Source organism: Neophocaena asiaeorientalis, unplaced genomic scaffold, assembly GCF_003031525.2.
Source record: "Neophocaena asiaeorientalis asiaeorientalis breed wild unplaced genomic scaffold, Neophocaena_asiaeorientalis_V1.1 scaffold437, whole genome shotgun sequence".
Classification (NCBI taxonomy): Eukaryota; Metazoa; Chordata; class Mammalia; order Artiodactyla; family Phocoenidae; genus Neophocaena; species Neophocaena asiaeorientalis.
Genome location: NW_020173375.1, coordinates 2,703,365 through 2,730,083, shown reverse-complemented (window position 1 = coordinate 2,730,083; position 26,719 = coordinate 2,703,365). Strand labels below are relative to the sequence as shown.

At 45.5% G+C, this 26,719-nt stretch overlaps 1 protein-coding gene across 1 annotated transcript in view; it reads left to right on the top strand.

Annotated features, from left to right (window-relative positions):
• EPHB1 (EPH receptor B1) overlaps positions 1-26,719 on the top strand; it is a 425,377-nt gene that overhangs the window by 24,932 nt on the left and 373,726 nt on the right. The gene's annotated exons all lie outside the window — the stretch shown is intronic.

Sequence of the window (26,719 nt, the reverse complement as noted above, 5' to 3'; positions counted from 1 at the left end):
AAAGTAGAGAGAAAGGGGAGGAGGTAGGTGGGGCTCAGGATAAGTTTCTCCTGCTTCACTTGGCCCCTTCTGTGCAGAACCACCTGCAGAACCCAGGGGAAGCGGAGAGTGAGGACAGAGAAAGAACAGAGAGAGAGTGGGAGAGAACAAAGGGGCAGTGGGGTTGGTGGCATCCTGGTCCTCTGAGTAGCTCAGAATTTCCAGCTCCCATGGCCAGCCCCCTACCTCTGCCAGGTTCCCCACTGAATCAGGCTGCACAGGCTCTTTAAGTCAGAACTCTGGGGGTCTTGTTGCCTGTTGAGTGCCTGCCTTCCCGCAGGCTCTGTGACAGGTAACCCCAAAGGCCTTTCCATTTTACAGATAGGGAAACTAAGGCTCAGCTTGGCCCAGGTAACACCAGAGCTGCTTCTGGGCCCCAGACAGGGTTCTTTCTTGTATTTCCCTGAGGGAATCTGATGAATATTCTGGAAGTTGATGAATATTCTGGAAGCTGATGTTTCCCATCGACCATCAAGCTGAGGTCCTCTCAGGAAACTGTAAATACAAAGACATTTTATTGTCAACGTCAGAAGTTGGTGGTAGCATCAGTTTTCGTGACAACAGGCTATGATGTCACAGACAGTTGCCTGGCACAGCAGACACACAAGCAGGCAGGAACATGGGGAACCATGGCAGAGAGGGTGTAAGACACAATCCATTAGCATAGATGCTGAAAGTCTTCCACCCACCCTGTCCCAGCATCGGCTGCTGCTTTCTCAAAGGGAGACACACTGACATTTCAGAGCAAATACATGGGCTTGATGAACCATTGAATGCTTCTGCTTGCAAACTCACACAATTAATCAAAAACAAATATGATTTCCCTAAAAGTTTTCTGTGACTATTTCCTAAAAGGGCAATACTTTTTTCTTTCTTTTCTTTTCTTATTTTTTGTTTTGTTTTTGTAATCCTGGGATCTTGCAGTTGGCTAAGTGCTAGTTGGTTTCTTGTGTGCCCAGCAGGGGAAGCTATTAATTCCTGTCGACATGGCAGAGCAGGGTGGGGATGACAGTGAGAAAGGGCCAGTAGGGGGTCAAGTACTGGGAGGCAAGTGATTTTCTGGAAGACTGGGAGGTTGAGCCCAGATGCTGGATATGCTGGGGCTGAAAGGCACTAGTTCTGGGGTTCTCACCGTGTGACACAGCAGCACTGGGTCCTCTTGCCAGTTGGAATCACTGGGTCCTCTTGCCAGTTGGAATCACTCTCATCGAAGTGCTCCGTGTTGTTAAAAGCTGTGACTGATTATGTTGTTCAAAGAGGGCTACAACAACATCTTCCATCCCACACGCTCTTTGGCAAAGGGACTGTGCCAGTGTAGAATTGAATTCCCCTTCCCTGGAACCTGTACTGGTCTTGGTGAATCGCTCCACCAATAAAATGTGGCAGAAGTGATGGGCCTTCCAAAGTTAGGTAATCAGTATCTCGCAGCTTCCACCTGGACGTCTGGGAACTCAGCTGTTAGGATGCTCATGCTGGGAACCCAGAGGCCATGTTGTAAGATGCCTAAGCCACGTGGAGATGCCACGGGGAGGGGCTCCAGGTGTGCTCCCAGCCATTTGGGCATCAAGCTTGCTAGAGGTTCCAGTGACTGCAGCCCCTGCCAACATCTGACTGCAGCCTCCTGAGTGACCCTCAGTGAGAGCTACCCAGCTGAGCCCAGCCAGCCTGCAGAACTGTGACATGAGACATCATCATCTCAAGCCACTACATGTCCAGGGCGACTAATGGTGACAGGAACACGAGCAATGACTTGAAGTTGTTGTGTGAAACAAAACCCGGACAGACCCAAGGTCAGAGACCAAGTCATGGCAGATTACTGGCCCTGTGGTGGGCCCTGAGGTCCAAGGCCTCTGACCTTCAGAACCAGGAGACGGTCAATGGCCTGCCTGTGGGCGAATCCTGCCATAAGGAGGGCATGTGGGAAGCGTGGGGATCAGCTGTCCGTCCGCTCCAGGAGCCTGGCTGTTGGTCTGCAGTTTGGCAACATAAATGCCAATCAGGCCAGATCTGCTCCAGCTCTGATGGGGTGGTTTGGAACCTTGGCGTGCAGGACCGTTCATTTTATCTGGTTGGTTGGTTTTGGCCGAGTCTCCCAACAATTGAGATTGGATGAATGTCCCTTTGCAGAGTTTCATCCAAGCGGTTGATAAAAATGCTGGAGAGCGCCGAGCCTGTGAAATCTTACAGAAGATGCTGCTTCCACGGGGCCCTCTTTGGGTACTGTTATTCTGCCAGCTGTGAATCCACCAATTTGTATTTATCTCGGCCTATGCTTTTCCATCTGATCCACCATTTCATGAAGTGCTTTACTGAAATCTAGTACAGAATGATTTAGTGGCCTAGGAAAACTTCCAAGCAGGAAAGGAGTTCGAGTTGGTGGTTATTACTCAACCCGTCATCCTCCCAGAGACTTCCGTGTTTCCTCTATGTGTAAGTATCCTCTGGTCCCCACCTTCCCCCATGGGTTGGCTCATGGGATACAGTGTTCACCATTTACATTTTTTTCCTTAAAGAAATATTACATTTGCCCTCTCAGTTTTCTCCCACTTTATTCATCCTCTCATTTCCTGAAGATGCCTTTCTTTGACTGAATCTGCATTGTCTTTCTATATTGTATTTCCCACCAGATAGTATTATACCATAAAAGGCAATGAAAACATTTTTAGATGTAGAGCTTAGAACCAGTATACATTTAGGAAGTTCTTCCTGTTGTCATCTTCCAATATTTTTTTATTGAAGTATAGTTGATTTACAATGTTGTATTAATTTCTGTTGTACAGCAAAGCGAATCAGTTATACATACATATATACATTCTTTTTTTATATTCTTTTCCATTATGGTTTATCATAGGATACTGAATATAGTTCTCTGTGCTTTACAGTAGGACCTGTTGTTTATCCATTCTCTATACAAAAGCTTACATCTGCTGACCCCAACCTCCCACTCCATCCCTCCCCCAACCCCTTCCCCCTTGGCAACCACCAGTCTGTTCTCTATGTCTGTGAGTCTGTTTCTATTTCATAGATAAGTTCATTTGCATCATATTTTATTTTACTTATTTAATTTTTTAAAGATTTATTATTTATTTATTTATATTTATTTTTTGGCTGCGTCAGGTCTTTAGTTGCAGCACGCAGGATCTTTGTTGAGCCATGTGGGATCTCATTTGTGGCGCACGAGCTTCTCTCTAGTTGTGGCGTGTGGGCTCCAGGGCTCATGGGCTCTGTAGTTTGAGGCATGCGGGCTTTCAAGTTGGGACATGTGAGCTCAGTAGTTGGGGCGCGTGGGCTTAGTTGCCCCGTGGCAGGTGGGGTCTTAGCTCCCTGACCAGGGATTGAACCCATGTCCCCTGCATTGTAAAGGCAGATTCTTTACCACTGGACCACCAGGGAAGTCCCTGCATCATATTTTAGATCCCACATACAAGCGATATCATATGGCATTTGTCTTTCTCTTTCTGACTTCACTTAGTATGATAATCTCTAGTTGCATCCATGTTGCTGCAAATGGTATTATTTCATTCTTTTTTATGGCTGAGTAGTATTCCACTGTATATATGTGCCACATCTTCTTTATCCATTCACCTGTTGATGGACACTTAGGTTGTTTCCATGTCTTGGCTATTGTGAACAGTGCTGCTATGAACATAGGGGTGCACATATCTTTTTGAATTAAAGTTTTGTCTGGATATATGCGCAGGAGTGGGATTGCTGGATCATATGGTAATTCTAGTTTTAGTTTTCTGAGGAACCTCCATACTGTTCTCCATAGTGGCTGCACCAATATACATTCCCACCAACAGTATAGGAGGATTCCCTTTTCTCCACACCCTCTCCAGCCTCCTGTAGTCATCTTGATGTCTAGCCCATGTCAACTGGGGTGCAGTGCCATTTCTCTTCCCATTTTTTTCCCCCTCATCATGTAAGGGGAAGAATCAGGCCTCTCCTCAGCAGAGCTGCTCTCCATATAATTGACGGTTCTTGCTGTGCCCTTCATCTGCCTTCTCTGCTTCTGGATAAATAATCCCCACTTCCTTGTGTGTTTCCTCACTACCCCTGTTTTTCAGGGCCCTAATCATTTTTATTTCATTCTCCACTATAAATGATTTTAAAGTCCCTTGGAAATATAAAGGTTCTCTGAATAATGCATCATCATTTTGGCAAATGATACTGAGACATTTAGAGAGAGACAATTAATCACCCCCTTATAGCCACAGAGTGGCTTTCCACAGGGCATACTAAGTAGTTTGTAGAGCTCATCGTTAATTCTCGATCCCTTCCTGGAGGAAGTGGGTAGGGACCATTTATTTTACTGGGGGAAAGGCCATGGAGGTGCAGGCGACTTCTTCGTTGGCGCCTCTAGCCAGTGCAGTCCATGGTGTAAAGAGGCCTCTGCTCTCAGCATCTGACACTGCACCTGTGGGTTGTGCTGTCTCTGCTCCACCATCACATGGTGGGCTTCCTGGGCCCATTCCCTCTGTACATTAGCCTGTACAGAGCCCAGGATAATGACCATAAAGCACTTTTTCCTTAGAGCAAATTCTCTGTCCAGACTGCTGCAGTGTCTCCCACTGCATCTAGTGCAAACACCACAGATTCTACCAATATTCAAGGAGCATGCGCTTTCACATACATCAGCTCATGAATTATTATGTCCATTCTGTAGATGAGGAAACTGTGGCTTGTGGACCCTCAGTGGCTTATTCAAACCCACACAGCTAGCATGTGGCAGTGCTGGGATCTGAGGCCAGGTTAATCTAACACCCTAGTCTAGTACTTTCTCCTCTCGAGCCTGAGCTTATGGCTACATCCATTCTAGTTATTTAGGTTTTGAGTGACAGTAAGCAAAATCTATACACGTGGACACACATAAATACACCTTATTGGCCCATGTAATCCAAAGTACAGTGTGATGCTGGTTTCAGGCTTGGCTGGATGCAGTATGCTGTCGTGACTCAGTTTCTGTCTTGTGGCCCCACTTCCTGTGAGTTGGTCTGACGCTCTCCCATCATGGTCAGCAGGTCTGTTGTCCTGATACAATACAAACAAGGAGATGCACTTCTCGGCAGTTCCTGCACAAGGCCTGGGAGTCATGCTGGTTGAGGCCAACCTAGGTCATGTGCTCGTCCCTGGACCAGTCACCACGCCCAGGGGCTGGAATTCGCTGATGGGCCTAGATTACTGTTTCTCTTGGGCAACTGAGGGGGTGGGGGTTTGGGTACTCAAAAGGGTGGGTGAAATTGCAAACCAAGACTGTGGACAGTTATGATAAGGAGGATGAGTGGGCGCTGGCTGGCAGAAAATAGGTGCCTTCCCTGGTCACCCACCCTGAGACCTCGTGCTCTGGCTGGGCTGCTCCTCAGATGGACATTGCCTGTCCCACCAGCATCTCTGCTAATTTTTGTTTCCTGGTCCTATTTTTCACCCTTCCCATCTGAATCCCCCATACCCTTTGGTCTGTTTCATGCCTCCCTGGACCGAGGAAACCTTCTTGGCTGCTTGGCACCTGAAATCCTCCTCTCTTGAGGACCTGTGATCTGGATTCCTGCTTTCTTTTCCTTGGTACCCCATTGAGGAAAGACATCTGCTTGCCACCTTGGACAGTTTTCGAGAAATAGATTATGTCCAAGTTGGAATAAATGTGCAAAATTCACATCTCCGTGCTATTTGGGACTTTTGGTGAATAGTTGGTGAAAATCACTACAGCCAAGGATGGAGGCAAAATCAAGTGTGTATGAATGGGAACAAAAAAGATCCTGGGGTCTTAATAGACCGATGAAGACTCTGACTCTGAATACAGTGCCATAATGAAAAGTCCGGCAGGATCCTCCTGGGCACCAAATGGGATTCAAACAAATGGGGCATTTTGGCCTGGAAGGTCACATCATCCTCTTGCTCTGTTCCTGGTCAGTTAGAACCTTCGCAGAGCCTCATCCCCAGTTGGGCCCATTATACCTGAAAACGTGTTAATTCCAAGCATCTGACTCAATCTGATCATTTTCTAGATCAGGAATCTGAGATCCTGAGAGGCTGAATTAATTCCCTAGGGTCGTGCAGTGGGTTAGGGCATAGCTAGAAGTGGAGGTTACTTCTGATGCCCCCTCTAGTGCTGTTTCCAGTCTCTGTGGTTTTCCAGGGCGGCTCAGCAAAGCATTTACGCTGGGGAATGACTCTGTGCGGGAGGCTTGGGGACTGCAGGCTGTGCCCAGACAGAAGGAGGCTGAGGGCCATGGACGGGGTCTGATGGTGCTTCCTGGAGACTGGTCAGCATAGTCCTGGGCACACGTGGACACTGAGCCAGTGTGCGGGCACCGAATTGGCCGATTATATTTTTCAGGGTTGGGAAGATTCTGGTTAGGAAGGTACTGCCCCAGTATTTTCTATACTGCCGAGGAGTGTGCCTGTCAGGGCGACAGAATGCTGGGGTGGGCCACACAGGATGGCCACTGGGTCCCGTCTCTGGAGGTATTAGAGCAGGAGGTCTGAGTGGCTCAGACAGGAGCTGCCTGAGGCTGGCAAGGTGGGGTCCTCCATCACCCAGCTCGTACTCTGTTTGGGGAGCACCTACCATCATCTCCCTTTCCTTCCCACAGTCAGTGAAGCATTGCAGTAGAGATATGCCATTTCTTAGACATGATTTGGATAAATGGAAAACTCTCATATGGGAGGGTGCTATTTTTAAGAGATACTAGCTACGGAATAAAATTCTGTGAAACACACAATTATTTAGCTGTCTTTTGTTCAGGAACATTCTTCTAATTAGCATCTATTGAGATGTTGGCAAGTATGTTTGCTATGTGCTTGTTTCGACGGGGAAAAAAATTAATTTGTATCCTTGACCCCAGTCCTGAGTGAGCCTCCCCTCCAAGGACCTGAGACAGTCACCTCGGGGGTGAGTAGTAGGAGGCTCTCTTTGTCTGGGGGACACTGGGACTTGGGGAGATTGCCTCCCCAGGTGCCTCTTGGCAGTGGCCTCCCTGGGGGGCTGTTATAACCCTGCGGCTCTGAGAGGGCCACTCAGTAATGCTGCCCTCCCCGGCCACAGCCTCCCTTCAGTCCTTCTCAGAGCTCCTTTTCATTTATCTTAAAAAAAAAGAACTTATTTTGAAATGATTTCAGACCTACGGAAAAAATTTTTAGTACAAAGAATTCTATTATACTCTTGTATGGGTTGAACTATGTCCCCCACCCTCGCTGAAATCCTAACCCCCAATACCGCAGAGTGTGACCTTATTTGGAAATGGGTAGTTGCAGATATAATTAGTTAAATTATATATATGATGAGGTCATATTGGAGTAGGGTGGGGCCCTAATCCAATATGACTGGTGTCCTTATCAAGAGGGGAAACTTGTATGATACATGTGCACAGAGAGAGTGTCGTGTGAACACAAGGGCAGGGATCAGGGTGATGCATCCATGAACCAAGCAATGCCAAAGATTGCCAGCAAACCACCAGAAGCTAGGAGAAAGGTATGGAAATACATCCTTTCTCCCTACTCACAGAAGTCAGCAAGGACTCAACAAGAAGGCAGTGGCCGGGGGTAGGGTGGGGGGCAGGGGCATAGATCCTCATAACTTCCATTAGCTCTCCCTGCTTTCTTGAAATGGAGAGTGATTTCCTGCTCTCATGTCAACTGCATGGCATCCCCAACCAGAGTATTGCTCTTAAACCCTTCTAATCGAGAAATTCCAGAGTGGCCTCTGGGGAGGAGACGTGTCATAAGAGGGCTCCTCATTGGGGTAATTGAGATCCAGTGTCCTGTCCAGGCAGATAGCTTTGCAGAGCTCTGAAAACACTGGCCAGCGTGGCCTCCAATCTTCCCTGGAGCTTTCAAGAGCAGCTGGGAGGCCAAGAGTGGGCCCGCAGAGTTTTAGGCTTTAATGAGGGAAGCTCTGGCCTGTGGAGCTGGACCTTCGCCCCACAGTTCTAGACCAGCTGCATGCCCCATAGCCAAGCAGATTCAGGATCCAGCAGACGCTCTGGGACCATGTCTTCCTACCATGTCGCACCCTCCTTTTCTCCAGTTTTCCTTCCCCAAGTTTACAGACTTGCTCAGGTCCCTCCAAACAAGCAACAGAAGTTTGCTTCTGGCCTATCCTACCCCTCTGATGCTTCCTCTTTCCCTTCCAGTGTCTCCAAAGTAGTTCCCACGGGCTGCTTCCACCTCTGTAAAGACGTTTCCCCTGCAGTTGAATTGACTCTTCATTCCCGTGCTTTCCTAAATGTTGCCTCTACACAAATGGAAAATCATCTCCCACCTTCTCCACCTTCAGGCCGCTGTGACTTGGCCCAGTGCTTTTTCACACTTTGTAACATTTATTGGCTTTCCCCCCGATTTCAAAAGAAATGCATGTTCTGAGCTCTCCTCATTTTCCAAAGAGGACTTCCTGTAGTCTTCCTTGGTTCAACTGCATTGTGGGAGAACTTACCTCTTTGAATGCTCGTGCGATCTGCTTGGGAGAATTCAGGGCTGTTACTCTGAAAAGGAAAATGTCAAGTGATGCTTTCTGAAATTGTCCAATGTGCCAACATACTGTGAGGGCAGCATGCTGGCTGGGTAGGGTCACCAGATAAAATACAGGATGCCCAGTTAAATTTGGAGTCCAGAGAAACAGTACACCATTTTTAGTATAAATGTGTCCCAAATACTGTGGGACGTGCACTGACATATTGCATGTGACATTGGGGATATACTTAATACTAAAAATGATTTATTATTTATCTGGAATTCACGTTTAACTGGGTATCCTGCTGTTTGTTGGTTTGCTGAGGCTGGAACCCTATATGGACAGGCGGGATGGAGCTAGGCAACCTGTGGATGGCCTTCATCTGAGGTAAACAAGGGCATTCGTGAACATAACATAAAGGCCAGGCTGGGAGCAAACCAAGACAGAATGAAGCTGAAAGGAAATCTGGGACAGGTCGTGAGACAGCTGAACTTCAGACCTTCAAGTGAAGTGTCTGAGTCATCGTAGCTCCCGAGAATTTGCCCTGTTAATCTGAGGCCCTCTTCTGTCCCCAGCTCCATCCCTCTGAGATCACTGCCATGACTACCCCCTCACCCCCTATGTGCTAGTAGAGACCTAATATTTTCCCCTAAATCAATTCACTTAAAACCTTGAATGAATGTATTTCAAAAAGGAATACCATCGTTCTCAGGGGAAAAGCAGTCTCACTTTTCACAAAGTGCAGGTGACTTTCAATGTAAGGACAATGACATTGATGTTATTGAACTCTAACCTTTGACTCTGAGTCTGAAGCCTGCTCTTGATTCCTTAAGTGAACTTAGGGCTTCCCTGGTGGCGCAGTGGTTGAGAGTCCACCTGCCGATGCGGGGGACACAGGTTCGTGCCCCGGTCCGGGAGGATCCCACGTGCCGCAGAGTGGCTGGGCCCGTGAAACGTGGCCTCTGGGCCTGTGTGTCCAGAGCCTGTGCTCTGCAACGGGAGAGGCCGCAACAGTGAGAGGCCTGCGTACCACAAAAAAAAAAAAAAAAAAAAAAAAAAAGTGAACTTAGTAAGTGGTGGAGAGGTGCTAATGACACACCAGTCCCTGCTTGAAATTTTCTTCTTGACATAATCACAAGGGCCAAAGAAGAATTGCAGGGGACACAACTTTCTAACCCTGCAGGCCAGCATATTTAATGGTTAATGTGACTCTTGTTTCTAGAAAGTACTGGTGTTGGGTATGTCTTAGTAATGGCCGGTAATGCTAGTTTGCTTTGCTTTTTTAAAAAGTCCTTTATAAATGAATTTCTTCTTTCTGTGGAGAGAAGTTTGAATTTTTGCAAGTGGGAGTCAAGTTTCCACAGTGCATGCTCGTGGTGACCTGATCCCACATCCTCTGTGCTGGGGCCACCAGCCAACATCCAGCAGAAATCACCTTGGGGTCCTTTGGGGCTCTCATTCCACCGTGAGTGAGGCTACAGAGGTAAACGCAACTAGACTCTCCAGCTTTGATCTGAAGAGGTCCCACTCTGCCCCTGTGACCCCCAGGCCCTCTGGTTTGATGGCAAGGCCAGGACAAGATAGACTGTGCTGAATGGACCGATATCCTTGTCATTGGGACTGTGAGTGGGCAAGCCTCATCCCCGACAGGCCAGGCAGGACTTAGAACACAATTTTTCCATGGAAACAATGTACTAAAGGGTGGTTAGGTTTTATGGTATGATTGGTTCAAGATAGTAAATTTTCTTTGAGCTTCTAATATATTCCAGACACTGTGCTGGGACTACAAAATGTAGAAAGCACTGTTTTGGGCTAAATGGAGTTCAGTCCTGTGGGAGAGATGGGCAGAGAACAGACCAACGGGCATTGGCTGCTTGGGGCGATGGGTGCCACAGGACGGATGGAGGCCCAGTGTGCTGTCGGGGTCCAGCAGTGGGCCCAGCTAAACCTGAGGGCGTCAGGAGGAGCTGCCCTGAAGCTGAGTCTTGAAGGGGGAGGAGGTGTTTGATGGTGATGAGCAGGGATGTGGGGCATGCCCAGCAGGGTGGAGAGCTAGCAGTGGGGCCAGGGGGCTGACCTGCATGGTGTGTGCTGAGCTTCTCCCATCAGCCCATATTTGTAAAGTAAGTTGAGTTTGGAGGGATAAGCAGAGGGGTTTTATGGAGACCCCCCCCAGAGCCTGATAAGAAGTGTGGACTCTCAGTTTTAGGCAGGGGAGCCACTGAAGGATTTTGGTCAAGTTCACATTTAAGGAAGTTGCTCTGGCAGTTGTGTGGGTGATAGATGAGAGGATGCTAAGACAGAGGGAAAAGACCAATAGAAAGCTTCTGTGTCATTCTAGGCAGGGATGAGAAGGCCTGGGCCGGGGGCTCGCTAGGCTCCCTAGAATGCAAGGCCCAGGAAGGCAGGGATCTTAATCTGTTTTGTTCAGACATATCCCAAACGCCTAGACGAGAGCCCGCTACATAGTAAGTGATAAATAAGTATGTGTTGAGTGAGAGGTTCAGAGTGAGGGGAGATTTAGGGGGTCCAGTTTCGTGGAGATGAAATGGGCATTTGATGTTTCAACCTGGATTCCTAAGTGTCCCCGCTAGCAGACCTCCAGAGACAAGGAGGTCTTTTTGTTTTTCTTACACAAAGCAAACTCCTGACCTATGGATGGTCTTTTGGGATGCGAGTTGTTTGGGAATCTCTGGGTGAGGTCATCTCTGGGGTCTTTTCTGCTGGACTCAGTTTGGCCAGCCCAGGCCTCTCTAGCTTGGTCCTTAGTGGAGACGGAATAATGCTTTGCCCTCGTTTTATGTTCAGAACATGTCACCTTCTAGCTTCTTCTTAGAGATAACCCTACCCTTTAAACCTTTTTACTATGTAAACATCAAGTGGTCTTTCCAAATTCTCCCGTTTGGAGGTTGCCTTATAATCTGTGAGCTGAGGACACCAGGGGAAGGTCTCCTGGCCATTGGGACAGTTTGGGATGTCACCTGGTGGAGGAACATGAACAGCCACGCCATCAAAATCCGTGATTAATGGACATAATCTCCACCAGAGCATTAATTTGGGGCATAATCAAAGCCCGCTGAATTACTTCAGTGTCAGACCTTGACAGAGAAGTCAGCTTGGAATTAGCATTTTGATTTAAAGTTCAGGGGGTGGTATTTATCTTTATTTCTGTCACATACGACTGATTGACTGTCTATCCTAGAAAATAAAAACAAATGCTACTTCCTCAGTCAAGTGAGCAGGGGGCAATTTAGAGGCACTTTCTCACGGTTGGCTGGACACATACGGAATGGGTCGGCAGCCTCCTGTCTTGGCTTCCACAAGGTGTCTGGGCTTCAGGTTCTCGATTCTGTCAGAGGCCAGATGACTGTGGGAGAAGTCGTGCTAACATCTGTGCAGGGGTGTCGCTCCTGATGGCAGTGCCTTGGCAGAGCCCTTGCCTGAGCTGAGAGGAGCTGGCATGTGGTGTTGGGGACCCTGGAGAAACTAGGTCCATCCCCATGGGACTGGGATCAGGACACTGGAGACCCCTCCCCTTCTCCAGGCTGGACAGCACTGAATGGTGGTAGATTTCAGATTCCAGGCCCTGTGATTGCCGCTTGCAGCGCTGCAGAGGGGTTGCTCAGGAGAACACCTGAATGTGTGCGTGAACTTGACATTATTGATGCTGACGGTGCAGCCAGGCACTGGGCTGGTGTCTTTACCTTCATTGCCTTGAATCTTGACCACACCTCTTTATAGATGAGGACCTAGAGGCCCAGAGAGGTGAGGCAACATGCCCAAGGTGAGTAGAAATGGCAGGAGCTGAGTCCAGCCCTGGACAGTCTGGCTCCAAAGCCTGGGTTCTTCCTGTCCCTGCACCTGGTTCATCGAGCCAGGTGGGGCAGACCACGGGGCCAGAGGTGACGGGCCCCTGAGCCTTGAGCGTGGCTCTGTAAAGGGAAGGGCCCGACTGCGGAAGGAGGACAGCAAAGGGGCATCAGGGTTTCCCGGGCTCCTCAGGGCTCCACCCATTCTTACCCCCACATCTTCACCCTTCTCATAAGAACCCTGAGGTTCCTGTCGCCTGTCCTGTGGGCTCTTTGGCCGCAAGTTGGAGGCTGTTGCCTGGTAGCTGTTTTGGTCCAAACTCAGAAGTGATCAGCGCTCCGCCAAGAGTCAGCAAGCTCCTTTGCAAAGAGGGTTTAGTGAAAGGTTGGGTCAGAGTCAGCAGTTTGGAGCTTCTGTGGACGTTTCATCTGAAGGCAGAAGCTGATGCAGAGGCTGTCTGGAGATGGGGAGGGTGCGTCCCCCCTCAGGGAGAGTGGTCCACGCGGCACCTGCCCTGCACAGCCATCCCAGTCCTTCTGGCCACACCGAGCACCCCCTAAAGCACAGACTCCCTTCATTCTCAGGGTTATCTGACAGCAATGGTCAATGCAAAGTATGATTTCAACATCTACTATACTCACTTTTTCAATAAAAAGTAAATTTTAATAATGGATTTTAGCTCCTTATCTCTCATAACTCAGATGCAGTTTTTTCAAAACGTGCATTTAAAGAATTACTTCATTTGTCTATTTTTAATTTTGCATCTGAAAATGTAGTCATCTTTCAGGAATTTCATCGAACACAAATCGAAGCAGATCTTTGTAAATTAAGAGGCAAACCATCTGCAATCTAACAGAGGTATGATATGTATTTGGTGAATTTTTTAAAATTATACTTTATTAGGCAAATAAAGTACAACTGAAATAACAGGCAGTGAAACTATTTTCTTTGATTAAAACTGTATATTTGTATATTATGAATATTTATTTACATTTGACAAAAGCACATTTTAACAAAAACATGTACCATGCATTGTTCGTATTTTGGTTATAAATATGAAACATGGACTTAAAAAAAACTGTAAATATGAATCAGCCTAAGTTTAATCAAGATAAGAAAGTTAATGTCTTCATTATGCAGCCGCTTACCTTCTTCCTGTTAATTCATTGACCGAAAAAGAAATAGGAGCTCGCCTGCTTTTCCAATTCCCAAGTGACTAATCTCAAATAGATTTGTCTAAAGAAAGAAGACATTGTTTCTTCATCTGTAGAAGACGGTACGGTTATTAAAAGCTTGGTTTATCATTTTAATAGTCTGCTGAATGCAGGTAAACAACTTGATTTGAAATTACTCATCGGCAAATCTCTCTCTTAATGTGTCCACCCTTAGCTCCGTCTCATAAAGGTGATATTGCAAAAGGATGGTAGCTAGTTGTCCATGTGGCTGGATGCCAAGGTGTCCCTGCAAAGAAAGAGTGACCCCAGCCCACCTATGGGAATACTAGCAACCGGTGTGTCAGGGGCACATTGGGATTTATTTGTAAAATGTTTCTTTAAAAGATTAAAATAATCTATTCTCTCAAATACCCCATAACTAAAAGGTATGTTATCTATTCCATGATTATGTCTTTGAACTTTAGTATATCTTTTTGGCTATGGAAGGCAAATGATTGGGGTTAATTTCTTTCAAAAATAGATGTTTTAAACATCTGATTTACTTCTAAAGGATCTCTGATTCTCGTCCTTCTTGGTTCACATGGATGCAGATGTTGTTGATATAAACTCAAGGATGAACACCAAATGGTTCCCATGGCCTCAGGCTGCTTTGCAAAATGACTCCTGCTGTCCTGGGGCATGACAGGGGAGAGGGCAACCAGTCCTCTCCTGCAGACCTTGCCAGAGCTGGAAAGAGGTGGGGCTGGTGGGATGTGATGCCCACAGGGCTGGACCCTCATGGGAACAGAGAGGGTATTTTGGCCTGGGGTTTCTTTAGGCCTTGCTAGCTTGAATCTATAAAAGCATGGCTTTATCAAAGGAACAAAGTACCAAAGAAAGCTCTCCTCTGGCCCCTAAAGATTGAGAATTAGCCAATATGACTTAAGTATTTAGGGGTATTTAGTGGACTTTTTAACAGTTTCCATACAAGGAAAATTTGGAAAATGGGGAACATGAGAGTAGCTCATTCACGCAATGGGGAGCACAGAATAGGGGCTTTGATTGACTGGGATTTCCCTTCAGGCTTTAGGGAATCTTTGGTCCTGGACCGTGCTTCTGCTCTGCTCTTTCTCCCAGAATCCTCATGCCTGATGGTCAGGTTTCTTATACCTTGGGAATGCCATTGGCCTCCTGACATTCTGGTCTGAGCTCTGTTTTCAGGTGGTGGGGGAATTGTTATCACCTTGGAGGCCCAGGCTTGGAACAGGGAGATGCTGCACAAAAAGGTGGAAGATTCATGGGGCCTGAGGTCCAGGGAGCCATAGGAGGTCATTTACTTGCTCATTTCCAGAGTCTTGAGAGGGTTAGAAGCAGACCCAAAAGGAAACTGTGGCTTCCTTCCTGCCCCAGCCTTTCTGCCCTCTCACAGTTCTCCTGGGCTTCTTTCAGCTCCTGGGGAAGCCTCCTGGATGCCTCCTCCTCAGAGTCTCCTAGAAGTTTATGCTGAAATGTTGTTGCCCTGTTGGTCAATCAGTTCTTCCTAGTGTCTGTCATCTGTGTTGCCCAAAGTTAAAACCTTATCCTCTCATGCTATACTTGAAATCATAAGAAAATAATTGCTTAGCGCTCTCCTCTAAAAGAAAATTCTTCACTTAATAGAATCTTCTAGGGGGTTGGCGGCGTGAACACAGCCTGCAGGGGGTTAGTGCACCACGGCTAGCCTGGAGGGAGTCCGGAGAAAAGTCTGGACCTGCCGAAGAGGCAAGAGACTTTTTCTTCCCTCTTTGCTTCCTGGTGCGCGAGGAGAGGGGATTAAGAGTGCTGCTGAAAGGAGCTCCAGAGACGGGCGTGAGCTGCGGCTAACAGCGCAGACCCCAGATACGGGCATGAGATGCTAAGGCTGCTGCTGCTGCCACCAAGAAGCCTGTGTGCGAGCACAGGTCACTATCCACAACTCCCCTCCGGGGAGCCTGTGCAGCCCACCACTGCCAGGGTCCCGGGATCCAGGGACAACTTCCCCAGGAGAATGCACGGTGCGCCTCAGGCTGGTGCAACGTCACGCCGGCCTCTGCCGCAGCAGACTCGCCCCGAACTCCGTGCCCTTCCCTCCCCCCGGCCGGAGGGAGCCAGAGTCCCCGAATCAGCGGCTCCTTTAACCCCGTCCTGTCTGAGCGAAGAACAGACGCCCTCAGGCGACCCACACGCAGAGGCGGGGCCAAATCCAAAGCTGAACCCCGGGAGCTGTGCGAACAAAGAAGAGAAAGGGAAATCTCTCCCAGCAGCCTCAGGAGCATCAGATTAAATCTCCACAATCAACTTGATGTACCCTGCATCTGTGGAACACATGAATAGACAACGAATCATCCCAAATTGAGAAGGTGGACTCTGAGAGCAAGATTTATTATTTTTTCCCCTTTTCCTCTTTTTGTGAGTGTGTATGTGTATGCTTCTGTGTGAGATTTTGTCTGTATAGCTTTTTGCTTTCACCATTTGTCCTAGGGTTCTATCCGTCCGTTTTTTTTTTGTTTGTTTTGTTTTTTTCCTTTTTAAAAACACTTTTTTCTGAATAACTATTTTTTATTTTAATAACTTTATTTTATTTTTTCTTACTTTATTTTATTTTCTTTTATCCTCTTTCTTTTATTTATAGGACATTCCATCCAAAAACAACAGAATACACAATTTTCTCAAGTGCTCATGGAACGTTCTCCAGGATAGATCATATCTTGGGTCACAAAACAAGCCTTGCTAAATTTAAGAAAATTGAAATTGTATCAAGTATCTTTTCTGACCACAACGCTATGAGACTAGATATCAATTACAGGAAAAGATCTGTAAAAAATACAGACACATGCAGGATAAACAATATACTACTTAATAACGAAGTGATTACTGAACAAATCAAAGAGGAAATAAAAAAAAAAAACTAGAAACAAATGACAATGGAGACACGACGACCCAACACCTATGAGATGCAGCAAAAGCAGTTCTAAGAGGGAAGTTTATAGGCATACAATCCTACCTTAAGAAACAGGAAACATCTCGAATAAACAACCTAACCTTGCACCTAAAGCAATTAGAGAAAGAAGAACAAAAAAAACCCCAAAGTTGGCAAAAGAAAAGAAATAATAAAGATCAGATCAGAAATAAATGAAAAAGAAATAAAGGAAATGATAGCAAAGATCAATAAAACTAAAAGCTGGTTCTTTGAGAAGATAAACAAAATTGATAAACCATTAGCCAGACTCATCAAGAAAAAAAGGGAGATGACTCAAATCAATAGAATAGAAATGTAAAAGGAGAAGTAACAACTGACACTGCAGAAATACAAAAGATAATGAGAGATTACTGCAAGCAACTCTATGGCAATAAAATGGACAACCTGGAAGAAATGGACAAATTCTTAAAAATGCACAACCTGCCAAGACTGAGTCAGGAAGAAATAGAAAATATGAACAGACCAATCACAAGCACTGAAATTCAAACTGTGATTAAAAATCTTCCAACAAACAAAAGCCCAGGAACAGATGGCTGCACAGGAGAATTCTATCAAACATTTAGAGAAGAGCTAACGCCTATCCCTCTCAAACTGTTCCAAAATATAGCAGAGGGAGAACACTCGCAAACTCATTCTACAAGGCCACCATCATCCTGATACCAAAACCAGACAAGGATGTCACAAAGAAGGAAAACTACAGGCCAATATCACTGATGAACATAGATGCAAAAATCCTCAACAAAATACTAGCAAACAGAATCCAACAGCACATTAAGAGGATGGTACACCGTGATCAAGTGGGCTTTATTCCAGACATGCAAGGATTCTTCAACATATGCAAATCAATCAACGTGATACACCATATTAACAAACTGAGGGAGAAAAACCATATAGTCATCTCAATAGATGCACAGAAAGCTTTCGACAAAATTCACCACCCATTTATGATAAAAATCCTGCAGAAAGTAGGCATAGAGGGAACTTTCCTCAACATAATAAAGGCCATATATGAAAAAATCAGCCAACATCGTCCTAATGGTGAAAAACTGAAAGCATTTCCACTAAGATCAGGAACAAGACAAGGTTGCCCACTCTCACCACTCTTATTCAACATAGTCTGGCATTCCTATACACTAATGATGAAAAATCTCAAAGTGAAATCAAGAAAACACTCCCATTTACCATTGCAACAAAAAGAATAAAATATCTAGGAATAAACCTACCTAAGGAGAAAAAAGACCTGTATGCAGAGAATTATAAGACACTGATGAAAGAAATTAAAGATGATACAAATAGATGGAGAGATATACCATGTTCTTGGATTGGAAGAATCAACATTGTGAAAATGACTCTACTACCCAAAGCAATCTACAGATTCAATGCAATCCGTATCAAACTACCACTGGCATTTTTCTCTGAACTAGAATAAAAAAATTCACAATTTGTATGGAGACACAAAAGACCCCGAATCGCCAAAGAAATCTTGAGAACAAAAAACGTTGCTGGAGGAATCAGGCTCCCTGCCTTCATACTATACTACAAAGCTACAGTAATCAAGACAGTATGGTACTGGCACAAAAACAGAAATATAGATCAGTGGAACAGGATAGAAAGCCCAGAGATAAACTCACACACATATGGTAACCTTATCTTTGATAAAGGAGGCAGGAATGTACAGTGGAGAAAGGACAGCCTCTTCAATAAGTGGTGCTGGGAAATCTAGACAGGTACATGTAAAAGTATGAGATTAGAACACTCCCTAACACCATACACAAAAATAAGCTCAAAATGGATTAAAGGCCTAAATGTAAGGTCAGACACTATGAAACTTTTAGAGGAAAACATAGGCAGAACACTCTATGAGATAAATCACAGCAAGATCCTTTTTGACCCACCTTCTAGAGAAATGGAAATAAAAACAAAAATAAACAAGTGAGACCTAATGAAACTTCAAAGATTTTGCACAGCAAAGGAAACCATAAACAAGACCAAAAGACAACCCTCAGAATGGGAGAAAATATTTGCAAATGAAGCAACAGACAAAGGATTAATCTCCAAAATTTACAAGCAGCTCATGCAGCTCAATAACAAAAAACAACTCAATCCAAAAATGGGCAGGAGACCTAACTAGACATTTCTCCAAAGAAGATATACAGACTACCAACAAACACATGAAAGAATGCTCAACATCATTAATCATTAGAGAAATGCAAGTCAAAACTACAATGAGATATCATCTCACACCAGTCAGAATGGCCATCATCAAAAAATCTAGGAACAATAAATGCTGGAGAGGGTGTGGAGAAAAGGGAACCCTCTTGCACTGTTGGTGGGAATGTAAATTGATACAGCCACTATGGAGAACAGTATGGAGGTTCCTTAAAAAACTACAAATAGAACTACCATATGACCCAGCAATCCCACTACTGGGCATATACCCTGGTAAAACCATAATTCAAAAAGAGTCATGTAGCAAAATGTTCATTGCAGCTCTATTTACAATAGCCAGCAGATGGAAACTACCTAAGTGTCCAACATCGGATGAATGGATAAAGAAGATGTGGCACATATATGCAATGGAATATTACTCAGCCATAAAAAGAAACGAAATTGAGTTATTTGTAATGAGGTGGATAGACCTAGAGTCTTTCATACAGAGTGAAGTAAGTCAGAAAGAGAAAGACAAATACCATATGCTAACACATATATATGGAATCTAAGAAAAATAAAAATGTAATGTAGAACCCACGGGTAAGATAGAAATAAAGACACAGACCTACTAGAGAATGGACTTGAGGATATGGGGCTGGGGATGGGTAAGCTGTGACAAAGTGAGAGAGTGGCATGGACATATATACACTACCAAACGTAAAATAGATAGCTAGTGGGAAGCAGCCGCCTGGCATGGGGAGATCAGCTCGGTGCTTTGTGACCACCAGAGGGGTGGGATAGGGAGGGTGTGAGGGAGGGAGACGCGACGGGGTAGGAATATGGGAATATATGTGTGTGTGTGACTGATTCACTTTGTTATGAAGCAGAGACTAGCACACAATTGTAAAGCAGTTATACTCCACTAAAGATGTAAAAAAATAGAATCTACTAATCTATCACATGTAGCCTTTCTTGTTCTTTGAAAATTAATATATGGAAAATTCATGGTTGTAGCTGGATCTAAGGCAAATCAGGTGTCTTTCAGCTTGATGAGGAGCCCCGAGCAACCACTTCCACCTGGTGGCAATGTTGCCTAATTACAAGAGAAGTATATAAAAAGAGGGCCACTTTCTTGTGTGCGGCTTTGAAGCTAGAAAAAAAAGCGAACATTGTACGCCTAGGCAGGCAGATTCTATTAAAAACAATAAGAGCAAAATAATTAGATGCAGTCTGGAACATGTTCAAGTAAATGAGTTCTTTTTTTTTTTTTTTACTGCATATTCATCCATTAATTCATCAATTAATGTTTGGGTGAAAGAGAAGAAATATTTATGTAGTGCCTACTGTATGCCAGGCACTGTATTAAGTGCTTTACATATGTTACCTCATTTGCTTCTCAATATAAAACCCCAAAATATTATTCTTTTTTAACAGATGCCTTGAAGTTAACAGGCAAATCCACACACTCTGGAACTCACAGGGTTACGATGTGAACTAGATTTTTCAGGCCCAAGACCATACTTGTGTTCCTTGCCTCACTGATTCCTGATTCTGCAGCCTGCTGTGTGCTGATGGCATCAGTGCTCAGTGGGCACATTCCTGCCCTCACCGTGTTGCTATTGGCTAGTGACTATTTCCCTGTTGTAGATATAATTACTGATTTGAGTTTCACCTAGCATTCTAGAGTCTGTTCCTTTGTTGTTGGCTGTTCTGGCTGTGTTACCAGCTTCTGCTGCTATGAGGCAGAAGTGGATGGGACTGAGTTCTGGGGATGTGACAGGTTCTAAGTTGTGCTAGGATACAAGGCAGAGGGGCGGGGTGTGTCCTGAAAACGGCTCAGCCCGTGGACACCCAGGCACAAGTCTCAGGGCGCTTCATCCTGGGCCCCTGACTGAATTGTGACCTCATGCCAGGCTGGCCCGAGTAGGACCACCAATGCAGTGGGCAGCCCCAGAGGGAGAGGCTGTGTCCTGGGATGGGGCCTGGCATAGGTGGGATGGTGATGAGTAATGGGATCCATCCGGTATTTTTCCATGTGGCGACGACCAGACACCACCCAAAAAGGGAGCTCAACTCCACCGATGGTGGGACCTGTTTGCATGGGGGTGAAAAAGCTTCTAGGTGACTCTGCTGTATGTCTTGGGCCACCCTTTGGTGACCAAATAAGTGAAAGGTTGAATGTGCTTCTGCTTTGTTGAGGATTCACTTGGGGTGGGTTTGGACTGACAGCTCATTGGGGACCCCAGGGCATCCCACCAGGAGGTCCTGGGGCAATGGCAAGGAGTTCTATTTCTTTCTTTATTACTCCTCTGTCTCTCCCTAAGAAATCTCTTTATCTCCACTTGGTGCCTCCCTTATTGCTTGAAACTCATTCTTTTCTGGATCAGTTATTTCTGTGCGTCTGTGTGTCTGTCTCCCAGGCAGCATGAGTCACTAGGGCACAGGGACCAGGTCTTACTGTTTCCCCATGGTGCCTGGAACAGGGCTTTGTCTATCATAGACTATGCCGTGAGTGTTTGTGGTTCATCTAAAATCAGGGACCCCAAATCCAGAAGCCAGCTGGGCACTTGCAGGGTTCAGAGCCAGCTGAGGTTGCCTGGTGGGGGCCATGTGAACAGAGGAGCCCACGACCCATCTGACTATATGGCCATTGCCTTGTCTTCTGGATTTTCATGGGATAATCCCCAATTTTTAAATGTTGGCAAAAATGTACTTTTTTCTTTCTACATTGGTGTGCAGGCCAAATAAAATCAGTCTGGCTCTCAGATGCGTTAAAAACCCCTAAATTAAAGCACCACAAAAAGCCCTTGTCCTTTAAAAAATAGTCTCTCAGTGCTCATGCCTAATTAAATGGGTCTTGGCAATTGAACTTCTTTCTTTCAGGTGAGTGTGTAAGGGCATCCACTTCATGAGAAGGGAAAACTTTATGAAGTTGTTTGGGTCAGAACGATAACAATACCAATAAAATGTATTTTATGAAGTTGGTGAGAAAGTTGTAATCTGGATGCTCTTTTACAGTGTGTAGAACTGATACACATTGTAAATACCAGTTCCCTGACCGCCCCCTCGGCCACTCCTTCGGTGACAGATGTGAAGCCCCCTCCCTCCCTTTAAGAGCCCCCCTCAAAGCTTCCGGCACAGGTATGGGCTTTAATGGCCCTGGTAGCTTACGGCCCTCAGGCCCACTTCTGATCAACTCATTGTGGTGACAGTCACCAGGCTGGTGACTGCAGGTGTTATTAGGAAGACTGGGGGGTGGAGTTCAAACTGCAATGAGCTGCCCCATCTTGGGACTCCCTCCAGGGCACAGGCCCCCTCCCTGATCTCCCATGCTCTCAGAGCCCCCTCCTCTGGCTGCATCTCCCTTCACCTGGCCAGGAGAGGACGTGCGTGCCAAGAAGGGGCAGAACTCACCAGTGCTGCAGTGTGACTGGGGTTTCTGCCCCTCCTGGGGCCTTTTCATGGTTTCTGGGAAGATCTCTGATGCGAGCGGGGATCAGGACGTCTCTAAAACCCCATTAGGTGCTCTGCCACCTTGGCTGTGTTCAGATCCAGCCTGGCCACCTTGGAGGAGTGGGCAGCCCATCCCAGCAGCCTTCTCCTACTTGCTCCTAGCACTGTTGGTCCCTCGGGCTGCCTTTTGATGGAGGCTGCTTTTTAGGCATATGTCAATGTGTGGGGGTGTGGCCGGGGGCAATGCTGAGCCCAGGTGTTTTGCTTCCTAGGGAACCTGGACAGGCTTGCAGGCAGTGGGAGGAGATATTCCTGAAAGGAGGCAGGGGCAACTCTAGCTTAAAGAGCTCTCCTCTCCTTATTTCTCCATTTGATTGATTGAAAAAGCTGACTCTTTGGCGTGGGCACCTCCTCAATGGAAAGAGTGACTGAGTCTGGGAGGAGCGTGTGTGGGGTGTTGGGCACTCGTGCATCTGAATCCTGCTCTGCTGCAAGCTTTCTGTGTGGCCTTGGGCCAATGAGTCCTCAGTCTCCTCCTCTGTAACGTGGGCTTAATAAAATCTTCTTTATAGGCTTAAATGAGGGAATTTGAGATGCTTATCAGAGTGTCTGGCATTGTGTATGGATTGATTTAAATTCTCTTATTTGCTTATTTATTTGGGCTGTCCACCTCTCAGGGTCTCCCTCATTCTTTGTACCTTACTGAGCTTATCTGCAGGGATTTTGAGACCTGGGGTGAGAATAAAATAAGAGGATGTCATGGACATCACCACATACCATTAGGGTGGGCTCCTAAGTGACCTCTCTGACCTGAGCCTCACTCCCCCACACCACACCATCCGGAGCCCACCCCATCATGGCTCACTCCATCCAGGACCCGTACCACCTCCGTGCCAGAAGACCCTTCTGAAGGCACTGATTGGAAAGATCAGTTGTTCTAATTTAAAAACAAAATCTGGGAGTTCCCTGGCAGTCCAGTGGTTAGGAATGGATACTTTTACTGCCGTGGCCTGAGTTCAATCCCCTGTCAGGGAACTAAGATCCCGCAAGCTGCTTGCTTTTCATGGGACTCCTTAGTTGTTACCTGCAGCTGACTCTTCCAACCTCACCCTCTAGGTCCTCCAGTCAGACAGCTGACTCTTCCTTAGACATGGCTTTCCTGGCTGCACACTTTCGGCTGTTCAGTTCTCTCTGCCTGTAGGGCCTTCTTCACTGTCTCCACCTTTTACTATCCCACACACCCTTAACAGCCTGCTTGAAGTGGTGCCCTGATCCTCTCTTTTATGCTAATGTTTTATCTGTTATAGCTATAGATGTTATAAACTCAACAACACAGTGTTACAATGATTATATAATCTTATGCTTTTTAAAGATGCTAAGAGAAGACACAAGGAAAATATATTTATAGAGTCTTTTATATTAACCCACATATTTACCATTTCCAGTACTTTCTATGTTTTCTTCTGTTTCCATGTTACTTCTGGTGCCATTTCCTTCAATCCTGAATGACATCCTTTACTATTTTTTTGTGAGTCAGATTTTCCAGCAATGAATTCTCTCTGTCTTTGTCTAGGAATGTCTTTATTTTGCCTTTGGTTTTTGTAGGATAGTTTGGCTGGATATAGAATTCTTACTTGACAGTTTTTTTCTTTTTTTTTTGGCCGGAGTGTGGGATCTGAGTTCCCCAACCAGGAATTAAACCCACAGCCCCTGTTTTGGAAACACAGAGTCTTAACCCTTGGACCACCAGGGAAGTCTGACAGTTTTTATTTTTCCTTTTGATGCTTTGAATATATCATTCCACTGCCTTTGGGACTCCATTGTTTCAGAAAAGAATCAGGAGTTAACCATATCGATGTTCCTCTGTACGTGATAAATAATTTTTCTTTTGCTATATTCAAAATGTTCTTTTTGCCTTTTAAATGTTTGACTATGATGTATCTCTTTTTTTTTTTTTTGCGGTACTCGGGCCTCTCTCTGCTGCGGCCTCTCCCGTTGCAGAGCACAGGCTCCGGACATGCAGGCTCAGAAGCCATGGCTCACGGGCCCAGCTGCTCCACGGCATGTGGGATCTTCCCAGACCGGGGCATGACCCCGTGTCCCCTGCAACAGCAGGCGGACTCCCAACCACTGTGCCACCAGGGAAGCCCAATATATGTGAGTCCCTATACTTATCCTACTTTGGGTTCATTGAGCTTCCTGACTGTGTATAGATCGATGTTTTGCATCAAATTCAAAAAGTTTTAAGCCATTATTTTTCAAATTTTTTCTGTTCTTTTTTCTCCTTTTCCTCTGGAATGCTCATCAAATGCAAATTTGTGTGCTTGATGTTATCTAACAGATTTCTGAGGTTCTGTTGCTTTTTTACTTTAATCTTCTTTCTGTGTTCTTCAGATATTATAATTTCCATTGATCTATCTTCAACTTCACTGATTTTCTTCCTTTTTCCAACTTGAAGAATCTTCTGTCAAGTTCCTCTAGGAAGTTTCTCATTTCAGTTATTACATTTTTCATCTCCAGAATTTCCATTTGATTCATTCTTTGTAATTTCTGTCTGCTTAGTGAAAATACCTGTTTGTTGATTCATTGTTTTCACACTTCTCTAAATGTTTAAACATGATTTCTTTTATTTTTGAACATATTTATAATAACTACTTTGAAGTCTTTGTCTGCTGAAGCCATTGGGGGACTACTTTTTTTCTTGACTATGGGTTACACTTTCCTATTTTTTGGGACGTGTCATAATTTTTTTATTGAAAACTGGACATTTAAGATAATATATTGTAGTATCTCTGGTTCTTCTTTCTTTTCCCCTAAAGGCTATTTTTGATTTTGTATTTGTTTTGTAACTTGCCTGGGTTAAATCTGTGAAATCTGTCTCCCCTGGGGTGTGTGGCCACTGATGTGTTAGTTTAGTTTTTATTTTTAAATTTTTGCTTTTATGTTTATATCTTGCTTCCTAGGCATAACCCCTCTGTCTGTGTAGCTTAGTGGTCTTCCAGTGATTAGACAGAAGTTGTGCTCAAATGCATTGAGCCAGTCCATCTTCCATTCTCTGCTGACTGATCTGTGTGTGGGTAAAAATTCTCAAAGTTCAGGCCATTTTGAAACCTACTCCAGCTTTGAATTTTCAGTGGGACCTTTTGTTTCTCCTCTGAACAAGCACAGTCTTAGGGCTAGTGTGTAGATATCTTGGGTTCTCTCTGATCTCCACTGGACATGTGTGCAACCTAAGCCAGGGGTATGCTTGCCCCAACCATGACCACAGCCTTGTCTGCTGAGATCCTCACTTCTACTGACAATGCTGCTGGACCTGGGCATCACCAATCACCCCAAATCCCAAGTCCTCTTTGACCCCATAGCTCTGCTCTTCTCATGTCATTTCCTCCCCTGGCAGAACCTCCTTATCAACCCAGCTGGGGGGAGGGTGAGAAAGGAGGGCGCAGCTCCAGGCAAGAATACCACAAAGTTCTTACCCAAAGCTCAGCCTCTGAGACATAAACACTTCTCAGATTGTCTTTGGTAAATTTTCAGAGTGCTGAGATGGTTGTTTTTGTCACTTTTGCCCAGCTTTATAGTTGCTTTTTACAAAAGAGGTTTTGCTGACCTCCTTTCTCTGCTCAGCCATGAGTCTCTACTGGGTTGCATATTTTTTTAAAATGTAATCAGCTTTTTCCTGGCTTCAGAGTCACCGGAGAGCTTGGGTTACCTTCCCTACTTACCCAAGAGCTCCATCTGAATCCACTTTGGATTCGTCTGTGGATCCTCAATGGGTGGCATCATACCTGGCACACAGCAGGTGCCCAGCACATGTTTGTTACTCTTATGATCCTAAAGATGGCTGATAGACGGGATGATCCATGTGAACGTTGGATGTGGACTCAGACAGACCTGGCTTTGGTTCTCAAGTAAGAAACTGAGAACTTTACTGCTCCTTAGTTTCTCATCTGTAAAATGTCAAAAATAAAACACTTCTTGTGGTAGTTGTGTGAATTAAATAAGAGAGAGTGTAGAAGTCATCTAGAACAATCCCAGCCTGGAGTAGTGCTTTGTGACTATTAATTTCATTTCTTCTCCTAAGATATGGGGTTGATGAAGATAATATGCCTTCAGTAATCTGGCTTATTCATCTATCCATCCATCCATTCATCCATCCAGCTGTCCATCCATCTTTCTACAGATGCAGAGATAAATGAGACAGGGGATGTGCTCTGGAGAAACACCTCTAATGGAGAAGACATACACATAAATAGATAATCTACAATCCTGTGGACGAGAGCTAAGGCAGGTATGAGTGAAGAGCTTCAGGTAAAGAGGCCAAAGGAGTGACATTGGGGTGGCAGTCTCGTGTCCATGCCCTTTTGCTGTGGCTTTGAGGCTCTCTGGTTAGGGGCAGGGAGCTGAGGTGGGTAGAGACAAGACCACCTAGCACTTTCTTCATCCCATACCATCCCAAGGGAGATAACCCAGCAGACCTCAGGCTGCAGCAGTCTTATATATGCTCACACTGCCTCTGTGGGAGGTACAATTTTACTTTTCCTGCCAAGACACTCATCATTTCTATCCACTGTTTTACTGCAAACCACTAATGTATCATGGTTTTTCATGGAGTCCAGGAGTGCCTAGCAAGCTCTCACTCTTTTTGTCACAGAGGAGGCACCCTCA